The sequence below is a fragment of the Oncorhynchus tshawytscha genome, linkage group LG19 (genome assembly GCF_018296145.1).
Source record: "Oncorhynchus tshawytscha isolate Ot180627B linkage group LG19, Otsh_v2.0, whole genome shotgun sequence".
NCBI classification, from domain to species: Eukaryota; Metazoa; Chordata; class Actinopteri; order Salmoniformes; family Salmonidae; genus Oncorhynchus; species Oncorhynchus tshawytscha.
The window spans coordinates 36436-44413 of record NC_056447.1 but is presented as its reverse complement, the minus strand read 5'-3'; the positions used below and the strand labels follow the sequence as shown (position 1 = coordinate 44413).

At 43.2% G+C, this 7978-nt stretch overlaps 1 long non-coding RNA gene across 1 annotated transcript; it reads left to right on the top strand.

The window, feature by feature from the left end:
* Window positions 1–4104: 4104 nt before the first annotated feature.
* On the top strand, window positions 4105–5997 carry LOC121840042. The gene is made up of 3 exons (XR_006079324.1): window positions 4105–4226; window positions 5292–5465; window positions 5565–5997. It is a non-coding gene; the product is annotated as an uncharacterized LOC121840042 (long non-coding RNA).
* Window positions 5998–7978: the final 1981 nt, after the last annotated feature.

Genomic DNA, 7978 nt, shown 5'->3' with positions numbered 1-7978 from the left:
ATACTGCATTTAACACATGCATTTGTCTGGCAAGGAGACTGCTCTCTTTGTGTTGTAGAATTGGTTAAAACATGACAACAGACAATGAAAAAGGAATCTTCAACCTCTTTTCAACCTTTGGATAAAAGCGTCTGCTAACTGGCGTACTTGATATTGAGCAACACAGGGTATAGAATGTCAAAAGGAACAGAGGTGGCTTTGAACACTGACCATCAGTGCCGGTTCCAGGCATAAGCGACATAAGCAGTTGCATAGGGCCCCCAACTGCTAGAGGGCCCCCCGACCAAAAATAAAGAAATAAACGTACCCCCCAAAACTTTAACTCAGTAAAATGTGGTTGTGCATATACATGAAGTATGTGGACACCCCTTCAAATTAGTGGATTCGGCTATTTCAGCCACACCCGTTGCTGACAGGTATATAAAATCAAGCACACAGCCATGCAATTTCCATAGGCCTTACTGAAGAGCTCAGTGACTTTCAACATGGCATCATTATAGAATGCCACATTTCCAACAAGTCAGTTTGTAAAATTTCAGCCCTGCCAGAGCTGCCCTAGTCAACTGTAAGTGCTGTTATTGTGAAGTGCAAATGTTCAGGAGAAACAACGGCTCAACCGCAAAGTGGTAGGTCACACAATCTCACAGAACGGGACCGCCGAGTGCTGAAGAGTGTAACTCGTAAATATTGTCTGTCCTCGGTTGCAACAGTTACTGCCACATTCCAAACTGCGTCTGGGAGCAACGTCAGGACAAGAACTGTTTGTCGGGAGCCTCATGAAATGGGTTTCCATGGCCGAGCAGCCGCACACAAGGCTTAAATCCACATGCACAATGTCAAGCCTCGGCTAGAGTGGTGTAAAGCTCGCCGCAGTGGAAACACTTTCTCTGGAGTGATGAATCAAGCCTTACCATCTGGAACAACAGACCATTCTGGGTCTGGCGAATGCCAGGAGAATGCTACCTGCCCCAATGCATACTGCCAACTGCAAAGTTTGTTAGAGGAGGAATAATGGTCTGGGGCTGTTTTCCATGGTTCGGGCTGGGCCCCTTAGTACCAGTGAAAGGAAATCTTAACACTACAGCATACAATGCTGTTCTAGACTATTCTGTGCTTTTAACTTTGTGACAACAGTATGGGGAAGGCGCTGTCCTGTTTCAGCATGACAATTCCCCCATGCACAAAGCGAGGTCCATACAGAAATGGTTTGTCGAGATCGGTGTGGAAGAACTTGACTCACCTGAACAGAGCCCTGACCTCAACATCTAGTGTTATAGCAGCAAAGGGGGAACCAACTCCTTATTAATGCCCATGATTTTGGAATGAGATGTTCGACGAGCAGGTGTCCACATACTTTTGGTAATGTAGTGTAGTTTAGCCGGCTATCTAAACTAGTAATAATTATGGCCAAATGCCGTGCCCAGGGGCCCTGACCTCCAGAGGGCACCCATTTATTTTGTTAGTCATTCACACTCCGATATCTTATTAACATGGCATAAGTCATTACAAAATGTGTAGAATTGCAGGAAATTTGCTTTAAATCTGCAAACATTTCGATCCACCCCATGGCAAAATGGGTAAAGTTGAGGGGGGGAAACTGTAAAACTGCACATTTTTTATCTGTGCCCCAAGGCATACTGAGTATAATTGCATGACATTTGTTATAAAAAGTTCTCGCTGTCCCATAGCAAAATATGTAGAAATGCGGAGTTACCAGATGTTGAATGATGATGTCCCATCCTCCCAGGCGGCTGGCCTGGAGTAGTATCAGATAGGGCCAAAGTAGTGGAATTGAGGTTTTAATGGGATCAGGGTTAGTTGGTAAAGCAATTGTTTTTGTATTTAATTTTAGTTTTCATATTTTTTTATTCACAAAGTGTAATGAATTCATACTATAGAATAGTAGACTGATACACAGCCAATACAGCAGCATGCACCTATGACATTTATTTGTGGACCACCATAATACAGAAGAAGAAGAGACAATTGATACATGGATTGTGTGCCGTTCAGAGGGTGAATGGGCAAGACAAAAGATTTAAGATTGAATTGCCTTTGAACGAGGTATGGTAGTAGGAGCTAATAGTTTCCTGTGTGTATCAAGAATGGTCCACCACCCAAAGCACATCTAGCCAACTTGACACAACTGTGGGAAGATTTGGAATCAACATGGGCCAGTATCCCTATGGGAAGCTTTTGACACCTTGTAGAGTCCATGCCTCGACAAGGGTGTTCTGAGGGCAAAAGGGGTGCAATGGAATATTAGGAAGTTGTTCTTAATGTTTTGTATACTCAAGAGTACAGCCAAACAACAAGGAACTGGCAGTACATCTGTGTCAGAGTCTCTCTGCCTCTCTCTCTGAATTTGATATAAAACCATCTGTGTTCGTCATAGAATGATGGGACTAGTTTCTGTGGATGCGGACAAATTTCCAGCGTTGTGCTGGAGATATTGTAGTGATGGTGACAGGTGCATGTACAGACAGGTAGCCTGGCGCGGAGGGGGAGTGGGAGCAGGCGTGACAATATCCTCCAAACACTGGCTTCAAAGACACATCAATAACAATGAGCTAATCAGTTACGATTTCACCCGGCATAAAAAAATGTGCTCTTGTTAGGACACTGTTGTTCAGAGGAGCTAGCCAACAACACAGCTAACACAATAACTTCAAACTGGAGCTGGAAAGACTGCAAACTAGCTGCCCTTCCTTTCGATTTACCTTTTTTCAATTGACCTTTCTTTGTATATATCCATAAAAAATTATGCCAGCTGATTCATGATTTCGACTGGCTGAGAAACGCTGCCTGGCATCTCTCTTTCTTGTCCCGACTCCCGATCCCTACACGTTCATTACTATGGGACAGTTGGAGATTGAATTTGAATATTTGAAACAATGTTGCAGATGTCGGAGAGAGACTAATGTTTATACAAATCTCCGCTGTTGAAAACTAAATGTTAGTCTAAAGAAATGTGAGATAATGTCTAGATGCTTTTTATAGTGGAGATCAAGTTTATAACTTCCCTGCCTGGGCTGATGAGACAGTCAGATGGAACAGAGTACATAAACATTTTAACGTCATAGATTTAGCTGGTGGTAACTTGTGGAATAGACACCGGCTGGAATGCGCTTTTAACCAATCAGCATTCCGGATTATACCCACCCGTTGTATAAATGGTGATGAAAGTGTTATGAAGTCCTAATGTAGGTAGCCTTCAAGTAAAGCATTATGTGTGTCAAACTACTAACAGGCAGGGTTGCCACACAACATACTGGCCCACAAGTTATGATTAAGGTTATCTCGTTCACCAGATACTTAAATAGCCGGGGGATGAGGTCCTGATTAAGGTGTAGCAGTATAAACACCACACTACAAAAGGTGAGTTTGGTCACCGATGAGCTGAGTCAATCATGCCCCGAAAACACCTTATTGTACATGAGCATGCCTGCAGGAGAGGGAGAGAGAGAGAGACGGAACACTGGCTAGCAGACCTAATCCCCTTATTAAAGCTGAGTCTGAACTTGCATTCCAAATGGCACTCTATACAGTGCACTACTTTTGACTAGACCCCTATGGGCCCTGGTCAAAAGTAATGCATTGTATAGTGAATAGGGTGCCATTTGAAATGCAGTCTGGATCTCCTCAACACAATTATACAATTGAGTTTCCACCGTTCCACTGTGCCTGAGGTTACGGTAAAGCCACTCACATGGAGTGGGCTTACGACTGCTCCTCTTCACCTCAGCCTCTGAGAGAGGGGCTTCCCTGCTAGTATGAATGGGCCATGATAAAGTCCTCTTTTTCAATATGTCTAAGTCCTCTTCTGAAAGTAAGTATTACTTTCTTTGTCTCCCCAAGTTAGGCAAACAGAGTAGTCACATAAACATGTGGTGCATAAATATCATATATCAAATCATACTAAACTCGTGTGCCAGGCTTCACGGTTCCGGATGCAGAATACATGCAAGAATATGGCAGCTGGCCGTAAGACTCACATGCTCCGGAAACTTCAAATATATACAACCTGAAGTATATACACTGAGTGCACAAAACATCAGGAACACCTTCCTAATATTTAGTTGCACCCTTTTTCCCCCCCAGATCAGCCTCAATTCGTAGGGGCATGGACTCTGCAAAGGGTCAAAAGCATTCCACTGGGGTGCTGGTCCATATACTGTACATGATTCATCAAGCCCTTCTCTGTCAAGGCAGAGTTAGAGGAAGATGTAAGTATGCATTTCACCTGTTCTTCTCAGCGCATGTGATAAATACATTGATTAGATTGTCTGACAGAAGATATTTGTCATCATATTGAGGCCTTTTCTACCTCCTTTCAGGGCCGTGCCAAATAAATAAATACGTGAATGTCATGCAACTTCAGACCGTCTAACACCAATATAGCTTTTGTTGAGCAAGCAAATATCGCCATCAAGTTGACATACATTAATTCACTTTTATTCATTTACATTATTTCTACTATAATATAAAGCTCCATAATGAATATCTTAATACTGCACTATGGATACCATTATATACCCTTATAGAAGTCATAAAATGACTAAGCCTAGGTCATACCCTTCGTGTGCAACACAAGAACGCTTCACAAAATGCTGATCCTGCGTTCTTGTGTAAAGCTTTTTTTGTGTAGCTGCTTGTAGTTATTTCTTGTGTATGTATGTAGGGTATAAACTACGCTTTAGTCCCATGTCATCAAATGAATACCTAAATTAAAATGAAAAATTCTGAAAGATAAAATATTCATCAAAATCTGCAATGCAAATGCTTTATTAAAACAACCATTAAAAAGTATGTAAGTGATTGAAAAAACAAATACATTGTTCCTCAAAGCCCAAAAAGTTTAGCACCACTTTCCTAATTGTAAGAGTAGAAGCTGCTGTTGGCCTTCCCTTCTTGTCATTTTTTAATTTAGTCTAAATATCTACATCAAATTTAGAGGCTGCAATGGACGTGGATCAACATCTAGTCAATTGGTTGGGCTTCTTAGCTTATCTTCCTAATCACAGGAGAAGCTGTAGATGTCTGAATGACATTTAGAAGCTCACATTCCTAGTTACAGGAGTGGGAGCTAATAAGGGATCAAAAGACCCAGATGGAATTTTGGTGTTGACTAGCCTATAGTGGATCTTCCATAAGGAGTATAAACTAATGTTAAGCTAGTCCACTGACAGCCTGGTTCAAATATAGCAGCATTAGGGGATTCAAAATGAAAACAGAAATGAGCAACAAAAATAAAAATGTTGTATTGAGGCCAGTTGTGGTGTCCTCCTCAGATGTAGCCTGGCAAAAGCAACTGACATGGGCTGCACGTCATCCAGGCTACCCATCAGAGGACCCAGAGGACTTGCAGGTGACCAAGCGTTTCCAGGCCTTCTGGACTCTCCAGAAGAAGTCCCGGATGCCTTTCCTCATCTTGGATAATTTAACTGGCAAGAAGATGAAAATATGTAAGAATTTCAGATGGACAATTGTCTGAAAAAACAATAATTTATTACTTCTTTATACTTCTTAATATATAATTGTCGAATAAGAACATTTCCCCCCAGGAATACTCACGCATAGGTGGAGAATCCACAAGCAATGTACATCTCTGGCTGGTTTGTAGTGTCTGTAAGGACGATGCTCATGTTGGACTGTGATCAGAATTCAAGGATGCACAATTCAACTTCAATTTCACTTCCTTTACATATTCCTATAAATTATACAGCTATACTTACTGGTGCCGATATCAAAAAGCACAACCAATGACCATTCAAGAGTAATCTGAGCTTGTCTTACCTTTCTGTTGGCGGCATAATGCACCCCCTCAGATTCCAAATCCTCCACATCATCACTGCATGAGTCTTCAAGGTCTGAGGTCTCACGGTCATATGGGTTGGAAACTGAGGGTTTTAAGATGGCCAGTAGCTTGTGGGAAACAATGACAGAGACAATGGAAAGCATCTCCTGATCCTCAAATAAATCGTCAATTTTCAAGGAGCGTTTTAAACGCTTGACCTTCCCAAGGTCAGTGGAGATGGCATCTGCTAGCTTCGATGTCATCTTAAAATTGAAACTTTTTTGCTGGCTTTCCATTTCCTCAATCAGATATTTGGCCACCTCCTCATCGAACAATCGGATCAGCTCAGTCTCCAGATCTGGATGCGCTGACGCTTGTTGGTCCTTTTTGGCATACGGCATAAGGCCTTTAAATAGCATCTTCCGTACCAATTTGCCCACTACACACTCCAGTAGGCAATTAGTAGGGCTCAGGGTCTCATTTCCTCTGCCACTGGAAGGTAACTCTTGCTTCTTGTGAAGGCCATGAATGGCCTCACTTTGCGCAATACAACCCTCAACAGGCAACTCCTCCACTGCAATCGTGTTTACAACCACATTGACGTCGTTTGTGTGGGGTCCAATCAAAAGCTTCTTATAGGTTGTGTAGTATCCTTAAAGGCTTCTTAGGGTTACAACTCATGAGACTTAAGTACAGTTTAGTATTTAATTGTAACTTAGAATTACATTCTTTTCTGCACCTGGCTTAAACTACCTGAAGCTTTCTTAATCATAGTTATATAGGCAGACATAGGAAATAGCTACGGTTAGCGGGAAGCAAACCCCTGTCTTGAGTCAATACTGCCATCTATTGGTAAACATAAATATACCAGGTTACTACAGGTTGGGTCTGTGACATATTGTAAAACACCCCCACCTGTCTTTAAGTTCTGAGCTTTATCTCCAAATGTCCTATCCAGAAGACAATACTGACTCAGATAGTGGGTCAGTGAACTCCTGGAGCTCTAGGCTGCTCTCAACTTCGAAGGGGCTGAGGCTGCAGCTGAGCTGTAATAAGAAGCCTGCAGCTCTCTCTTGGACTCCAATCTGTCATGCAGCTTTGGATATAAGGCATCTGCAATTGAGTCTGTGAGCCGCTCATCCAAATTAACAGAGAAAATATTTTTCAGGCTTTTGTTGGAAGCCTCCTCTTTGGTTTTCCTCAGGATGTCCCACACAGTTTCCCTTGGGGCAGAACCAGAAGTGCAAGCATGTCCATTGGATGGTGTCTGGGTGGCAGTAAGGGATTCCTTGATCAAGAAACTCTGGAGTTCGGTGGCCACTTCCTGAGACATCTCCCTTCTGATCTTCAGAGCAGCAGGTGTCAGTGTAGCTTTCTCCGAGGTCAAAGGTATCAGAACTCTGGTCAAAGTTGAGGGGCATCTGAGAGGATCACCCAGACCCTCTAAGTCATCAGAGCAGGACACCGTGGCAACTTTAAATAAAACCAAACTAATAAGGTTATGAGCCACAGCAGATGATTTGCTGATGCTGCCTCGAGTGTCTCTGAACTAAGCTTATTGGAGGCAGCCATCTTTGTTGTTGCCCTGGTAATGATGTTACTCACAGGCTTGATGGAGTAGCTCATAAACTGGGATCTCAGGCTTTCAAAAACTCCCTTCACTCTTTCTGCCTTCAGGTCTTTGTCAGTGGCAAATACACATGACTGAACAGCATAGAGAGATACAGGGAGAGGAAAGCGCAAGGGTGAAGCTTACAGCCAGGGAGCAAGGAATGTCACTCATTCTGTCTAAAAGCTTGCTGGAGCCCGAGGAGGTGCTCCTGGCTGACCCCTGCCTGGGAGGCATGTCAGTGGCTGAGAGTTTCAAAGTGGTAGACACCAGGGAGCTTCTGCTAGGTGAGCCCTGGCTGGAGGGGAAGTTGGTGTTGGAGGAGGAGAAACTGGCCAAGGTCTGTTTGAAGGGGATGACATGTCCATGACTAAAATGACATATCAAATCTGGGCTAGCTGAATGTGCTGTGCAGCCCACTACAGCAGAAGGGGGTTCATAGACATCAGTGGCAGTATATTGTATGTCAGATTGTGGCCTGGCAGACTGTAATGTAGCAAATTGTGGCGTAGCAGAACATGGCCTAGCAGCCTGGAGGTTTTCAGTAGAGACCTGATTGGAGGCTGAGTGAG